Source organism: Pinus tabuliformis, chromosome 8 (genome assembly GCF_031772625.1).
Source record: "Pinus tabuliformis cultivar Carrire ecotype Pingquan chromosome 8, CPIR1, whole genome shotgun sequence".
Classification (NCBI taxonomy): Eukaryota; Viridiplantae; Streptophyta; class Pinopsida; order Pinales; family Pinaceae; genus Pinus; species Pinus tabuliformis.
Window position 1 is genome coordinate 1,906,644,113 of NC_142294.1, and position 17,783 is coordinate 1,906,661,895.

The window sequence follows — 17,783 nt, forward strand, 5'->3', positions numbered from 1 at the left end:
AAGGTTCCTCTTGAGTTAAGAGCTGCTGCTATAAGGCTATACGAGAATGTAATTGCCAAGCTAAAGAACAATGAGGGGTGGTCAAAAGATATTAAGTGTAACATCGGAGTTAAACAAGGTTGCCCCCTCTCCCCTACTCTATTTGGCATTTACATCGATAAGCTCGAAGGTTATTTAGAAGAAGCAGGATGTGGTGGCACAATCTTAGCTGGAATAGTCATTATCCTTCTTCTCTATGCTGACGATATTGTTCTTTTGGCAAGGTGCCCTTCTGATCTTGATAAGCAACTCAAGCTTCTTAAGGATTTCTGCTCTACCATGGGTATGACTGTTAACACAGACAAAACAAAAGTTATGATTATCAAATCTAAAAAGGACACTTGCGCTAATTTTACGTATGACAATAATAACTTGGAGGAAGTGTATTCTTACAAGTACCTAGGAATTGATATCCATCACAAGCTCAACTGGAACCATAGCATTGAGAAAAGGATCAATGGGGGATGGAAAGCCTATTTTGGGCTTGAAAATAATTGTAAAACAGCAAACCTCGTAATGTGGGATAAAAAGAAGTTCCTCTTTGAAACTTTAGTCACTCCTGTTATCTTATATGGCTGTGAAGTTTGGGGCTGCAGCATCTCCAGAGAATCATGGAGGAAGATTGAGCAAATCCAGAAGCGTTTTATAACTTATAACCTGAAAATTAAAAGTAATACACCCTATCCTATTCTCCTTATAGAAGCAGGCCTTTCTTCTATTGAGAGCCTAGCTACGCTCAGGTTTCTGATGTACAAGCACAAGCTCAATAACATAGACAATCACAGACTTCCTAAGCTAGCTTTAAATTCCAGCCAAAATCACCTAAGGCTTAACCGAGGATGGCATAAGGACACAAGGGCATGGTTAAACTATTGGGAGATCAATGAGAATGATGCTTTGCAAAACATAAATAACATTAAAGATATTGTTACTTCTAAGTTCAAAGAAAAATTGTGGTGTGAGAAAGATTTAGCGTCTAAAAGAAAATTAAGTTATTATAAGAAGGTCATCAACCCCACCCTTGAAGATCAAAGGTATCTCTCTATTCTAACTAGCTCAAAAAAGAAAATTAATATAGCAAAGATTAGAACGAATTCTCATGAGCTCCATAGTGAAACTGGCCGCTGGGCAGTTCCTAAAACGCCATGGATAGAAAGGATCTGCCATATTTGTGAGAATAGGAGCATCGAGGATGAAAACCACTTCCTCTTAGAGTGCCCTGCATACAACCACATTAGATCTCAATTTCACAACCTTTGTTACAATACTGACCTTCCTAGCCTTTTACAATGCCAAAATTATAGTGAACTCGGGAGGCTTCTCTCCAAGCTTTTTGAGCATAGGAATAAAATCTTAAATCAAAATAAATAATTTGTCTTTATAGGTCCGATAAATCATTATTTGGTCTCAGCGGACGTTAACCATCATCATCATCATCATAAAAATAATCAATATATGAATTAAACATATGTATATTGAAAAAAACATGCAACATTATTTTTAACCATATAGGTTTACCTCCACTTAATCATATAGATTTTCAACTTGTAAATAAGCTTTGTTACAATGCTTGACTTATCAATATCACACGCCCAAAAAATCATAACTCATCTCACATAACATTTGTTCATATGATATTAATCAATTTAATTAAAATGGTAGAAATGACATAACTACTTTTGAGATAATCTCAACCTTAGATGTGTGACTACTACTAAGAATATTTTAGAATATTCAATTGCGGTGAAATCCCTACAATCCAGCTAATAATTTTTTATAATTAAATTAAAATTCTAGAAACCCTATTCAAAAATAGTCTCAATCTAATAATTCACATTCAAATATTTATTACTATTAGTATTTATTGAAATTGTTGTGCCAAGAGGCACTCTACAACCTAGTATGGAAGAGATGTTGTAATGGTTGTAAATGAGTGTAAACATTTAAATGTGAGCTCAATACGGGGAGATGTTGTTGTGTTCGTAAAATGAAACATTAGATAAAATAATAATAATAATAATAATAATAACATATTTTTGATCCAAATAAAAAAGTAATACAATTCAATTTGATATATTGTAAATTTGTTTTTATTAATAAAATTACAAATATTTTTTTGAGTAAAAAATTATAATATGTATATAGAGACAGAATGGCAAGGGGTCGAAGGAATACAAAATTGGTCACTTTTTAATAACATCCTATATCAGACGGGAATGATAGACTAAGATGGGGATATAGGTCTCAAGCTATGTTTTCCACTAAAGAAGCATATTCATTAGCTGCGGGACATGAAAACATTCCTCAAGATCTTCTCTAGTGGAAAATTTGGACATCCAATTTATGGTCGGAGGTTTCCCACTTTCTCTGGCTTGTGGCTAGACGAAGGCTGCTAATTTGGGATTAACTTATTAGAAAGGGTTATAATGCCCTTCTTGGTGCCCTATATGCAAAATGCAAGAGGAAAGTTTGGAGCATTTATTGAGTTCCTGTTTGGAAGTAGAGACTCTTTGGGGGCAAGTAAGAAACACCTTTGGTCATCCAGATCAATCAAGGAACAACCTCATTGAAACCATAAAACAATGGTGGATGTCCCTATTTAAAAATATGATCGTCAACAAATTCGGGGTGCTAGTTTTGGGCTTCCTTTTGTGGAACATATGGAAGGGACACAACATAATTATATTTAAAGAGCAAAGATCCATGGACACAACATAATTATATTGAAAGAGCAAAGATCCACATCTCAGGCAATTTGGCAAACTATAAAAGAAAATGTCTGAGAATCAATCTTAGTAGATAAATGGGTGGACGATGACTAGAAGGCTGATAGGGAGGAAGTTGTGATCTTTTCATACCTTGGTCTATCCCAGTTGATGATGGGTCTATAGTCTGTGTTTGTCATTAAAGATCAAATTTATTCCCCTTATGCCTTTATCCCCCCTCCTAAGGGATTTGTTAAAAATAAACTTTAATGGAACGTTAAAGGAAACTCGGGCTCGAATGGGTATGGCAGAATCCTCAGAGACTCAGAAAGCTATCCAATAGGATGCTATGCCATATTTTGTAGGGTATCAACCAATAATGTAGTTGAATTCATGACACTAGAGAAAGGACTCCTCTTGGCTCATGGTCTGCATGCAAAAAAGATCCAACTCACAGGAGATTATTTCATGGTGATCAAGGCTGCTTAGAAAATGTTGCATGCATCCCCTCCATCTAAAGTAATCAGGAGTTGGCGATTGAAGTCACAGGAAAATCATGTAAAGAATTTAATTTTATCCTTCCCTTATGTGATCACTTCTCACATTCATCGATTGGGTAACCAAGTAGCTGTCTGGCTAGCCGACTAGGGAATTTTGGCATCTAGTCGAGACTACTTCTTGATGGCCTCCAGATATTACTCCTCAGGACTTGAATAAAATAGTAATGCTATTGGATAAGGATAATCTTCCCCATTGGGGGTGACAGATGCAAAAATCACTATTCAAGCTATGGGAATTAATGGCCATCCCACATGAAAGTTTTGATGAAGTGGTGTGTTAAACACGCAAGGTAAGGGGACCTGCAAAGGAAAATTCTTAAGGTTTTAATGGGTATAATTCTCTTGGTAATGGAAGTTGAGTACGTTTTTTGGACTGGTGAGATGAGAGCAGGGTCTATTGAGGGAATTGCCTGTGCAGGATTTACAGGGGGCCTCTTTGGAGAGCCCTATCTATTCCTATCTCTATGGGGAAGATCTCGCGCGAGAAACATGGTGTTCTCTAGAGGTGCATGGTTATTCTTAGATGCCCAGGCGGTCATATGGAACCTGGGACCACAAATTGTTTGAACTTGGACCTTGCTGAAGATCTAGTCTGTAGCATTGGGAAACTTGGCAAGGAGTCACGCTCGGATTTTGAATCTCTTGAAGTCAAGGGTGACAGAGTGGAGGTCTGTGCAAGCTACCAGAAAATTCAATTCTTTTGGCCATTTGTAGCATTGGAATTATGGTATGTTAAGTAAGCTTGGTCCAATTGGCTGTCATGGTGGTTGAATAAGGAGTCGCTCCTCTTTAGTGGGTGGCCTTTAAGGTTACTAAAGGCCTATGGAGCTTTACGGGATTTTTAGTGGGTTACACTATGGTTCCAGGTCTTGTGGCAAATTGTTGGCTTTTCTATGAAGGTTCCTTTTCTGAAGTTTTCCTATTTGTCATGTACTTTGGTGTTAGAGGGGTGGGTTTGGTAATTTTAGGTCCTTAGCTTTTTATGGTGTTGGCTCTAGCTGTTTGTGTTATATTGAAGATAGGTGTTGGGTTGGTCTCTTTTAACTGGGCTGTCCTGTTGACTCGGTAGAGGAAGGTGGGATTTTTACAGCCTGTGAAGGGTGTGGTCTTGCGGGCCTAGAGTGTGGACTAGGTTTGGGGGTTTTGGATTATTGTTTTGGGGCTGCAAAGTTCTTTTCGAGGTCTCTCCATGTTGCATCAACGTGGACGACCATGTAGAGGTGGGGGTCAGAGGGGTCATGCTAACCGACCTCTAGTAGTCCAGCTCGTGAATGAAGGTGACGTGGAACAATCGTTTGGTGGCTCTCCCAGGTGAGTAGATTTACCAACCCCTTTTGATTCCTTGGAAACTTAAATTCGTGCAGTTCAAGCAGTGGTTGACCAATAGTCTCAACACCGCCTTGATGAATAGAATAAAGTCATGAGTTTCCTTAATGATATTCAACATACCCAATGGCATATCCTTGACTATGAGGAGTCCCTTCGTAGAGGCTAGAAGAGGCTTTAGGACAGGATGAAAAATTTCAAGGGATGCATGGCACATATGGAGTGTCATGTTCATGACGCTTTCCACCACCTTGGTGAGGGTGATAATGCTGCTCAGGATCCTGATAATGTTAAAGGGTAATGAGGCAGATAAGCTATATTATGTATTTTGCACAATTTTGGGCCATTTGGTCCATTGATATGTGGGCGCATAGTTTTGTTACGTTGTTATCCCAAACTTTTTGTTTGTACTTGATGACCAACAAATCCGGTTGGAGTGAGTCCTTAGTTTTTCTGAAGAAAATATCTCCACAATGTAATCTATTTATGAATTAATAGAAGTATTTGACTTAAAAAACAAGATAATTCATATTCATAACCACGACATTTCATAACATATAATTAATAAACATTAAAAAACTTAATAAAAATTTAATTAATAAGCATATAATTAAAAATGAAAATATTTCTAAATAGAGAAATCTGATATATATATATATCTATATATATATATATATATATATATATATATATATGAGAGGGAGAGAGAGAGAGAGATTCATTTGACCATATAAATTAAAAATAGATATATATATTATTTTAATTTATATGGTCAATTGAATCTCTCTCTGTCTCTGTCTCTATATATATATTATTGGAGTGAATTATATTAACTTCGGAAACAAGAGGTTACATTATGAGGTACAAAAAGTGAGTTAATCTCTCATAGGGGAGACCAGACCATAACAAAAAATGAACTTGTCGAAGAGATGAGAGAGACAACTGTAAACTAACAACACTTATAAAGATGCGTCCTAAGTCGATATAGTGGCATAGCTAGTCCCGATTAAAAAAAACCTTAAGAGCAAAACCATATACCAAATCCATACACATAGTCAAGTAATGGGGTCTGAATCAGAGCTTGCTACTAGGATTGGGTTTGTTGGATCAACTAGAGTTCTTGCTACTACAGATGGGATGCCAAGATGTTGTTCGATCATTGCCAATTTGCATTCAATCCTCTCCAATATTCCATCATAGTCCTTCAGGTGCCCATGCGTGTGGTCTAATGAATGAAACATGTCCATTTAGGACTCATGCAGATCTAGCAGAGTGTGTCCCAGTAAGAATTTCATCTACCAATATAAGTCAATTTTCAACATATATGATCCGGATTTAGACAGGAACGCAACAGATTACAGAGATAACCATAAATACAGAGATGCGATAACCATAAAAACAGAGATGCAGCGGAAATAATACTTCATTTCATTACTGTAAAATACTGAAATATGTTTACAAACAGAAATGGAAAGAAACCAGCTAGGGCGATGGTAGCTATCTCTGAGAAGAGATGTGCGGCTACATGCCTCTGAACTGTTCCGAACTGTATTACAATGAGGCTCGAAGGCCTATTTATTGTTGAGAAACAATGGAAAACCCTTCACATCCCAAAACCTAACCCTAGAAGATGAAACACCAAATTGTGGGCCCCGTTTGGGTAAATTGGTACATCAATTTCCCGGGGTCGTAACTTTGGCATACGATCTCCGTTTGACGCGCACGATAGCTCGTTAGAAAGATCTATCCGAGCACTACCACTTTGGGAAGGGCAACATCGGTCCATGGACCCATGTTGCCCCCAGATTTCCCAAAAAACGTCGTTTAGGGCCTCAAAACGGCTCCGGAAGTTCAGGACCCGAAAAACTGCTAAAAATAGTAAGTTGTGCTACAATTAAGGAAACTTAAAAGACTGAAAGAGACAGTTGTGAGGGTCCAAATGGGTTGGTGGGTGGCCACCAACATCCACCTGGATCATTCCTCCCCCCTTAGGAAGCAATGGTCCCCATTGCGTTGAGTTCCTCCATCTGCTGAACTTGTCCTGCAATCTCTGATGTGTCCAGTGATGGTGGGAAGCATGGTTGACGATGGTCCACATTGAACATTTGGTGCCAGTGAAGGAATGGAGGAATGATGTGCTCCAAAGCATTGTTCCCCATAGCCTTGGTACTGCTGTAAAGACCATGTCCTAGTGATCTGAGCTTCTGATGGGTTCTGGTAAGGCGTTCTTTCTGTCGACGCAACCAGACTTTGTTGCCCACCTGAAACTTGTGTGGTACCCATGTGGGTGAGGAGAAGTTGTTCCTGTGTTTTGTCATGACCGTATCCTTTTGCTGCTGCTGCTGCGTGGAGGAACCCTTTGCAGGGGTCATGGATGTAGCAACGATCTTCCCCTTATTTTGGGAGTGAACCAGACAGATGAATTTCCTGGTCTGTGATATGAGCTTGTTGCCTTTCTTGGTAGTGATCAAGGATGTGGCAGTAGGTGGGGCTACCTCTGGTATCCTGTATAATGAATTACTCAAAGAAATAATGACAGCACGAGGCCTTGACTCATACACAGCATGTCTCCTCCACAAGTATGGCTGGCCTAATAATACATCACAAACATCCAGAGGTGTAACATCACACAATACCTCGTCTGTGAAGGGTTTGATACTGTAGGGAAGGCGGCACTGCTGGCGAACTTTCAGATCTCGTCCTTCATGAAGCCACCCGATACTGTACGGCTGTGGGTGCGGTGTAGTCGGTAGGCCCAACTGCTTCACGACCTCTGCTGAAACCAGGTTCTTTTGGCTACGACTGTCGACAATGAATCGCAGCGGTGAACCCTTCACCCACATCTGTGAGTGGAAAAGACGCTCCCCCTCCTCTGGATCTTCAGGCTCATTTTTCTTGATCTTGGCGGTGGCAACAGTGGCGCTGGGATCCGCATCAATGATCTGCTTCCCTTTGCCATTCCCCTTGTCAGGTTCTGGCTCAGGGTCAGAACATGCATCTGATTCGGAAGCCTTCAACTCAGCCACCAGCGACTGCTTGGTCCGACACTCACTTGTGTTATGAGTGGGACTCTTGTGGAACTCACACCACTTCCCTGTGTCCTTCTGTGTAGGCAGCCGCGGTATTTGAGTACCAAATGTAGCTCAGAATCTTTGATACCCAACTGTGTGCGAAGGGAATGAAAAATGTTTGTGAACTCCGGCACATCTTGGTCTCGTCCCTGCCGCAATGTGGTCCATTTGATGTATTTGTCCTCATAGCTTCCGACAGGGTAGTACTGCTCCTTGATGGCATCCCGAAAGTCATTCCAAGTGGGTGCGGCCGAAAATAGTGAGCCTGTACTTTCATCCTTCTGCTCGCAGTAGGTTTCCCACCAGTCCTTGACGTGGGGGGCTGCTTTGAGAAGGGCAAAAACAATCTTTTCCCGATTTGAAAATTCATGAACAGAAAAATACCCATCTAGCAGATTTAACCATTTATCTACGGCATCTGCGTCTATTTGACCCTCGAAGATGGGGATTTCAAAATTAACTTGTACCTTGAATGGCGTGGCGTTTGCAGAGTCGCTATTGGAAGCCGATGCGTCGCCTCTGGGTAGCCGCTGAAGGATCTGCGCAAAGCTATCCATCATCGCGTTCCTTTGCCGCTCGAGCGCTTCTTCGAGCAAGATTTTGATAGGATCTCCTGCCCCCTCGTCTTTCTTTTCGTCCGCCATGGGAGGCCGTCGGGATTTGCGAGGCTGGTCTTGCAAAGGTTCGACCAGTTCAAGCCCTAACTCCTTATATCCCGACCTCGTTGGGGACATGCAAAGAAAAACAGAGAAAAAGCAGACCACTCTGATACCACTGATCCGGATTTAGACAGGAACGCAACAGATTACAGAGATAACCATAAATACAGAGATGCGATAACCATAAAAACAGAGATGCAGCGGAAATAATACTTCATTTCATTACTGTAAAATACTGGAATATGTTTACAAACAGAAATGGAAAGAAACCAACTAGGGCGATGGTAGCTATCTCTGAGAAGAGATGTGCAGCTACATGCCTCTGAACTGTTCCGAACTGTATTACAATGAGGCTCGAAGGCCTATTTATTGTTGAGAAACAATGGAAAACCCTTCACATCCCAAAACCTAACCCTAGAAGATGAAACACCAAATTGTGGGCCCCGTTTGGGTAAATTGGTACATCAATTTCCCGGGGTCGTAACTTTGGCATACGATCTCCGTTTGACGCGCACGATAGCTCGTTAGAAAGATCTATCCGAGTACTACCACTTTGGGAAGGGCAACATGGGTCCATGGAGGACCCATGTTGCCCCCAGATTTCCCAAAAAACGTCGTTTAGGGCCTCAAAACAGCTCCGGAAGTTCAGGACCCGAAAAACTGCTAAAAATAGTAAGTTGTGCTACAATTAAGGAAACTGAAAAGACTGAAAGAGACAGTTGTGAGGGTCCAAATGGGTTGGTGGGTGGCCACCAACATCCACCTGGATCAATATATTGGTTAATTCTACCTCAAGTATGTCTCATATTAAGGATCTAGTCTGTTCATTTTTCCATTACTTCAGATTCTGAGAAGGAAGTTTTGTGGGATGATGCTTTCCCCTTAGACCTGACCACTTCTACCTACACATGAGTTGGGATATGCTCTTAGTATCTAGCTGCAAAAAATTTATATACATTGATGCATATGGGTATTTCCTCTATGAGCACGCTCCTCATAGTAGGCTGAACCTCTTTTGACTCTGGCTCTCATTCTAGGCATTGTGAAGGCACCACGTGGATCCTGGACAACAAACAACACATGGTACTGAACATACATGGATTCTCCCCCCTAGAGCCACCTCACCCTACCAAAAGTTTGATCCTATTTTAGCAGGTCACCTTTTCTAGCAAGGCACTCATCTCCTAATGACACTGTAAAATTCCAACCCCCATCAACTTCTTACCCCCAACCACCCATAGACTTGCCATGCCACCTCTCACATTGAGTTGGACCTAATCCAACATCCTACCAAATGTAATACTACCACCACCTAGCTTGTTTTAATATGCAGTGGAAAATGATCCAACCAGAGCCTAGAAACTCGCAGGAGAGTATGCACCACCAATAGAAAAATATTCATAGAGGCTCTAGCCAACACCTTCGACAAACAATATAATTCTCAAGATAGATTAACGAGCTCTAGTGGCTAGACGATACATAATCCAAATAAAATGCACGCGTAATATCCCCATAAAATTTTGCTTACCTGGCGCAATATGTCGATTGCACCTAGGTTCGAGGATCCCTTAGACCCCTCAAATTTTACATTTTCCACCTGTCTAGGTCTTAGCATCAAGAATATATAGATCACCCACCCCCATAATCCAATTGAAATAAGAAAGTACACACAAGACACCTTACAGACATAGCGAGTGGTAGCTAGTATCAAAAAGGGGAATCGAGCAAAAGGGAGGGTGATTATTTGAAAAGAAAATTGATGCACTATGCCTAAAGTTCTGAAGTCAGAAAATCTTTAGCAGACTTAATTGCGCCTTTGCCGCTTGATCGCTCAACAATTTCCTCTTCATCTAGAGATAATTGCCAAATATGCCTTATGTTCCTCCACCCTGAATTAACAAGTCCCTAGAATTCATTCTAGAACTTGTAGAATTTAACCTTGTATAGATAATACCTACAAATGAATTCTTAAAAAATAGAAAATATACAATAGCGAGAACATAAAATATACACAAAGATTTTTCTCTTAGAACTCAAAACCAGGAAAACCAAATTGATTTTTTCATTATATTCCTTTCAATGTTACAATGCATTAAATACATGCCGAAGCATTCATAAAATCTCAATCCATTAGCCCTGGATTTGAACATAACCGTAGTTGCTTTGACCAGATCTACAAAATCATGGGAAAAACCATCATGTATAAAACCATGAGCAAAACCATACACAAAACCATGGATGGGTCCACCCAAAAACAAGTGGGGGCATTGCCCCAAACCCCGTGCAAAGGGGCTACCCCCTTGTGAACCCTTTGTTGAGTCCAACACATGACACTAATTGTACAAATAATATAACACATACCCAATAGAACTCAAAACAACACCTTACTCCCCTCACTACACTAGACACAAGGTGGAGAAAGCCTTCACCTAAATAATGAATGGTTGGGAGCTTGTCTCGCTATAACTATGATTCTCATGCCACCTTGCAAGCCATTCTAGTGCACTCTCAATCTCAAGCTCTGGACCACACATTTGAATGAATACAAACATGTTAACCATAATCATCACCTTCTTCTTCGCACATATTATGTTGCCACAAATATAATCCCATTGACGGTTCATCTATTGGACCAAGCAGGAGTAATTACCCTTTGCAGTTGTATTAAACTTGTCGAGGTGCATGGTGCCACGTCTCCCGACCTATTGGTCTGGTCGGGTGGTGATCCCCTTCGCTTCATTCATTACCCTATTCGGGGGTTTCATATATATATATATATATATATATAATGCATATCACATTAAAAAAATAAACTTATAAAATCTTTCAAAAAAATTTATGCATAAAAAAAAAAAGAATTTATAAAATATTTCAAAATAAACTATCCATATATATTTAAATATATGTATGATGAGGGTTTTAACAAAATTAAAAATAAGAAGATGAAGAGATGTGAATTTTATATGGGTAATCTTCTTAAGAACCAATATAGATCCATCTTCACTCTAAATCTACCAAGTGTTGAGAGGATCACTCATGATGAGAACCTTTATTTGAGTATAAAACTTGAGAATTATATGTGTGTGTGAAATTCATATAAATATAAATAATATTATTAAGAACAACATAGATCCATCTTAATTCTACATAAATGGTCGAGATGAATCCAATCTCTTCGAGTGTAATTATTTCTTCAAGTTTTTCACTCAAAAAGAGGTTTGCATCTTGGCTTGGTAGATCCAAAGTTAAGACACATCTATGTTAGTTCGACATTAACTCCACATTAAATACCCAATTACACATAAATGACTATTATATAATAAAAAAATAATTACTTCTAATTACTATATATATACCAACTCCGTTGTGAATAGTGAAAAAATTACATATTTTCGATATACTATGTTATAAACCTAAAAAGTATAAATATACAATTAAATATGACTAATGATTTTAAACGCCTTAAAAAATATTGGCAATTTAGTTAAAATGAAAAATGTATAACTAAATGTGATGCTAGTGATTTTAAATGACTTAAAGTCACTTGCAAATTTTTTGAATATAATGAAACCCACGTTGGGACTAAAATAAGCATTTCTCTAACCTATACCAAGAGAAGCAATTTGGGTCACAAACATATATAAATGTACATATTTCATTATAAATATGAATTTCGTATAGCAATTGCAAATTCGATGGTATAAAATTAGTGCATGAAAGTTAATGGGTTGGAAATAACGATAATTTTGTGATTTGAATTTATCTTAACAACTTTTTAAAGTGAGTTAATTGAGTTAATTAGAGTTAGTTTGAGTGGTCACAGGAATGTTATTTTCTTTGTTATATAAATTTAATTTCCACAAGTGACAAGTTGAGCCTTTAACAAATATATTATTGTGATGGTTTAAATCTTAGTTTTTGATCAATCTTGTGCCTTGAACATTATAGAGTTTACCTTAAGTATTATCCTCGAAATGAAGGGAAGTATCAAGGGGTTTTTCCCAAACATGAAATTTGGGAAAAAATGATCTCCATTGCATATCATAGTAATTTGACATTTTGGATTTTAGCTATTGAGTATAATGAACATCCTTTAGAATTGCATCTTGTTATCAAATTGATTAGGCATCTCCACCAATTATATGTGGCATTTTGTTATTAGGTTGAATAAACAATATTGCAATGCTTATGTTAGCTATTAAGTTGAAGGAGCTATTTCGTAATGTTTGTGGCATTTGCTATAGAGTTGAAAAGAATTTCTTAGAGTGTTACTTGGAATTACTTGTTAAATTATTAGCATCTGCTATAGAGTTGAAAAGGCATACTGATAGTGTTACTTAAAATTTGTTAAATTATTCATATTTGTTATAGATTTGAAAAGACATTCTCACAGTGAACTCACTATTAGGTTAAATCAACAAATTTGGGTATGCTATCTCATAATATTTAGGACATTTTCGCTATTGAGTTAAAGAAGCATTTTTTTTTTTTTTTTGTAAAAATGGTAGTACTCTCTATATTTACTTTTTGCAAAAATTTACAGTCAAATCCTCCGATCTGTCACCTACCCGAAGGAAACTAGGTGACCATTGGTCAACATTATATCCACTCCAAAATTTAAATAAGTTCATCAAAACCCACCTACTGCTCGAAAACTTATCCTTATTGTCTTTGCTAGCCATAACACAGATTCTTATCTTTCGCATTTCAAACAAAAACATTCAAAGACCAAAGATAAATAAACTAGTCCTCATCAGAGGAAGCTATTTGCATTGTCACCTTTACTTCCGGACTCGGCACCTTCCCTCCAGAGTTCGGCGTCTTCACCCCTGGGCCTGGAAGCTCTCATCCCTGGAACATTTTCCATTTTATCTCTGATAATGTCTGCTCAATCCGGCCCAAAGCTAGATTATTCCTGTATGTTTGGATCTGAATTGTTGCCATCTCTTTCATAATTTCCCCCCGTACTGGGTCTAGTTCCTTGTTTCTTTCCTGCCTGTTCAACACTTCCCCTTCCATATGTTCCTGGTGCAGAGTCATGGCACGAGCTACAATGTGTTTGATTATCCAGTATTGTTGCAGTGTCCTTTTAAAGAGAGATACCCGGGTCCTGCAGCATTCCTTCCCATTCATCCATAGGGAAGTCTCTGCATCTCAGGTTATTTCTCATATCTCTTTCCCAGCTCCATATTTGGTCTCTAACCTCCTTCGGGTTTCCCTCCATGTAGGCGTCAATGATTCTCTTCATATGCTCTTCGTCCGATTTCCTTCCTTTTTTCTTCCCCGCACCGCTTGTTTCTTCTTCTTTTTAATAGTCCTCTTGCTGCGCCTGGGTGCCATGTCTCTTCTCGTTTTCACCTTAGCTCTCTTATCCTTTGAATGCTCTGTTTGAGTAGCAGTTGCACCCTTTCCAGAGGTCAGACCTATCACATAGTAAATTTGAATGTCAGTTTTGGCCATTGAGGGTATATATTTGATTGGGGTATTTCTACCCCCTCCTTCATGGTTCTACTCCTACATTTTCTTTTTCTTTGGTGCAGTACTGTAGCCTCTCTAATTCTTTTAGTTTCGGGGCCCCCGTTATCTTTCCGGCTTGCGCTATGTATGCTAGAGATCTTTTCTTAGGTTGAGTGCTCAACCTCTCTCTCAGGGTCACTCCTTTCTCTACTTGGGCTGCCTGCCCCTTTCCTAGGTTTGGTTTTCTCAGTTTTAGTGTCAATATCGTGGATATCTTCAGTTTCACCTCTCCCTATGAGGTGCTCCTCCTTCCTCCCTAGTTTTTTTGGGCTTTCCTTTCCCTCCTGATGGGTTTCAACTCAACAGTCTGAGTCTCTGGGCTGAAATTGCCCAAAATATCAATTCGGCTACAGGGGTCTTGGATGATTGGGTCCTTCATGTCCTTTCGCTCCCTCACATTACTCTTGTGCTCACCCTTCTTCCCGGCCATAGCCCCCAAGGATTATTTCCTGTCCTGATCTTCCTCATCTCTAAACTTTTCGCTGTGTTTCTGATGATCATCCCTATCTATCTTCAGGCCTACTCTATAATTCAAACTGATTATTTTTTCGTAGGATGGGGTGGGAAATTTTACATATCTGTCTACCTTTCTTCGCTGCTCTATCTCCTGCAGCTCTCGTTTGTTGTCTGTGCATTCTCTCCCGCCACCTTCCTTCTTTCGCGTTCGCATGCAAAATGCATGTCTTTCCTTAGGCTCTATCCCTTTATCGTTCTCCTGTCATAATTCTACCGCCAACTGTCCTCCTTTCCTTCCTTCCTTGGCCCGCCTTCCTTCCCACTTGCCTTGGGATGCTACCCATCTGTCTTGTACCCCATTCTTCATTTATTTTTTTTCCTCTCCAGGTTTCTCTTGCGTTCCATTTGCCGACTTTGCGCTGCCATTTGGCATTGACGTGCTGCCCCTTCTCGATCTTGATGCCCTGCCCTCCCTTCTTCCACACCTTTCCATTTCTGCCCCTGCTCTCCTCGGGTGTGTCCTTCCTCTGCCCCCCTTCGTCATCCAATTCATCTCTGTCCTTTCATCTGTCCTTTGTTGTTCCATGATTGATCTGTTATGTCCTGCCTGCACCTACCCTTGTCCTTCTTCCCTCCCATCGACATCAACCGAATTCTCTAGATGCTTGCTATGCCGCCTATCTTCTTCGATTGCCTGAGTCATTTGTATAATTTCCTCTTTTTGATTAAGCTCTTCCCTACTCGCATCTAACTACTGCTCTCTATTTCGGCATCCCCAGTTCGCGAGGAGGTCCTTCGGGGCATTTCCTGTCCTCTTCACATGGGATGGTATGGTGTATGCAATCTTCTATAGTTGCTGTCGTAATTTTGTTATTACCCATGACATCCTCCAGCTTTTGCTTAGATTTTCGGCTGTTGCTCCCTACTAGAGTTGTTTAATTGTTTCTATTACCAACATTGAGTCGCCTTCTATCTACAGACTTTGGTACCCTTCCCTTATCACTATCTCTAGTCCCTTGTTTAGCGCGTGGTATTCTGCTTCGTTTTTAGTGGCAATGCCACAGTCCATTGCATAGGCCTATTTAATATTCCCTTCCTTGTCTCTGAATATCCCTCCTATGCCAGCCTCCCCTGGGTTGCCTTTTGCCACGCCATCAAAGTTCAACTTAATGAACCCCTGTGGCGGGTTCCTATATTTTTCTTCAACTCTCGCCTTGCTTGCGTCATGTTCCTTCCCTGTCCTATTTTTGTTTTTTACTTTGATTTCTAGTCGGTTCATAATGCGGGTCTCAGTTCCCACCATCTTCCAGTCTTCCTCTTTCCAATTTTCCAAAATTACTGTTTCTCTTATGTTTTTCATGGTTTGGCTCCATATTTCCCCTTTGTCCTTTTTATCTTCGCTGAATATCACCCTGTTTCGTGCCTTCCAAAGGTTCCATAGGAGGAAACCAATTGATAGATTCCAGGCGTGGTTCAGGATTGTGTTGCGGTAGGGCTTGCTGCTCCACTTCTCTATTGTTGTTTTTATGCTCCCTATGTTCCTATCAGTAATCTCGAATAGTTGGTGGTGGTTTTGCCACAGGTTGTTGCTTACACTGTAGGAGTTTGCAACGTGCTCCATGGTTTCTTCTTGGTTTTGGTACAATGCACAGCGCGAGGGTCCATGCATCCCCTTCCTTCTCAATTGGTCCCAAGTTAAGGCACGCCCATGCAGCACAGTCCAGGTAAAAAATGCCACTTTTGGCTAGGTTTTTAACTGCCATATTCTTTTCCATTTCTTTATGTCTGAGTTTCCAACTCCTCCTATCTTTATATGGTAACCTTCTGAGATAGTAAACATGCCTTTTATGCGTTTACCCCATCTTTTTATATTTGATCCTTCTTTAACTGCAATTTTCCTTGATGCCAATTCTTTTTGGTAAATTATCCATTGATCAGTTTTTGGTGCTTCGGGCCAGTTGCTCTTCGTCTTCCATTTTCTCCAATAACTGTTCTATTCCAATACCCAGTAGTTTCTTACGGCATCTTTCGCCATTTGGGTAGTGTACTGTTGGATTTCTTAGATTTGTGGTTCCTGATTCAGGATTCCTCTCTGTTACCATGCCTCCTGCTAGAAGTTTGCTTTGTCCCCCTCTCGAATTTCCCAAAAACTATGGTCTCTTATCAAGGCTCTGTTCAGGCTTGCCAAGTTCCAAATGGTTGTGCCTTTCTTTTCTGATAGTGTTCGCAGTTTGCCTTCAGGAGTCCTTGCTATCTCATATTTCTTTTCCCATAGCATTTTCCATAGGTCGTCCCCTCCTTGAACCCATCTCCCCCATAATTTGCCCCCATGACTTGGTTTAATATGTAGGGGTCTCTTAGTCCTAGGCCCCCCTCTGTGGCAGATTTGCTTAACCAGGTCCATGAAAGTAAAGCCCACTTTTTTGTTTTGTTTGACCCTTGCCACAATTTTTTTTTGAATATTTGCACCATTTTCTAGCATATGGTTTTAGGGATCGCTTGACTAGCCATCTAGTATACTGGCATAGCTTGAAGGACAAACTTCAATAGGATAAGGCGGCTCGGGGTATTGAGTGTTCTAAATGTCCAATTGTCCATTCTTTTTTGAATTTTCCCTATCAATCCTTTTCAATTCACAATTCCGTTATGTTGATCACTCAACTGTACTCTTAGGTATTTAGTTGGAAACTATCCAATTCTAAACCCCATTATTCTAGCTAGGAAAGCTTGGGCCACCCTTGGGGTATTAAAGAAGAATATTTTGGTTTTCTCCTTATTTACCTCTGTTCCTGATGCTTTTGTGAATTCTGTAAGGATTTCCCCTAGTTTTTTTGCTTCCTTGAGATTTACTTGACTATACATCATTACATCATCCACAAATTGTTGATGTGTAATGGTTAATTCTTCCCCCCATAATCTCAGACCTTTGAATTCCCCTCTGCTTACTCTTGCATTGATTAATCTACCTAAACCATCCGCTGCTAAAATAAATAGGAACGGTGAAAGTGGATCTCCCTGTCTTAGGCTTGTGGGATGGTTTAAAGGTGTCTGTTGGGGTTCCGTTTAGCAGGATTGACATGCTTGGAGTGGATATCATTGACATTATCCATGCTATCCATCTATCATCAAACCCATAGGCTTGTAGGATTCTTTGGAGATATTTCCAGCTGAGTTTATCATAGGCTTTTGCTAAGTCAAGTTTAATCATCATTCCTTTATTTCCCATCTTCTTTAAGGAATGAATCGCCTCTTGAGCGATGACAATCCCATCCACTATCTGTCTTTCTTTCACAAACCCTGTTTGTTCTTTTGCTATCAATCTTGGGAGTAGAGGTTGTAATCTTTTTACCATTATGGTAGCTAGAATTTTATAGATTACATTGCATAGAGCTATTGGTCTGAAGCCATGAGGTTCTTCAGCCTTTTCTACCTTTGGTATTAATGCAAGAA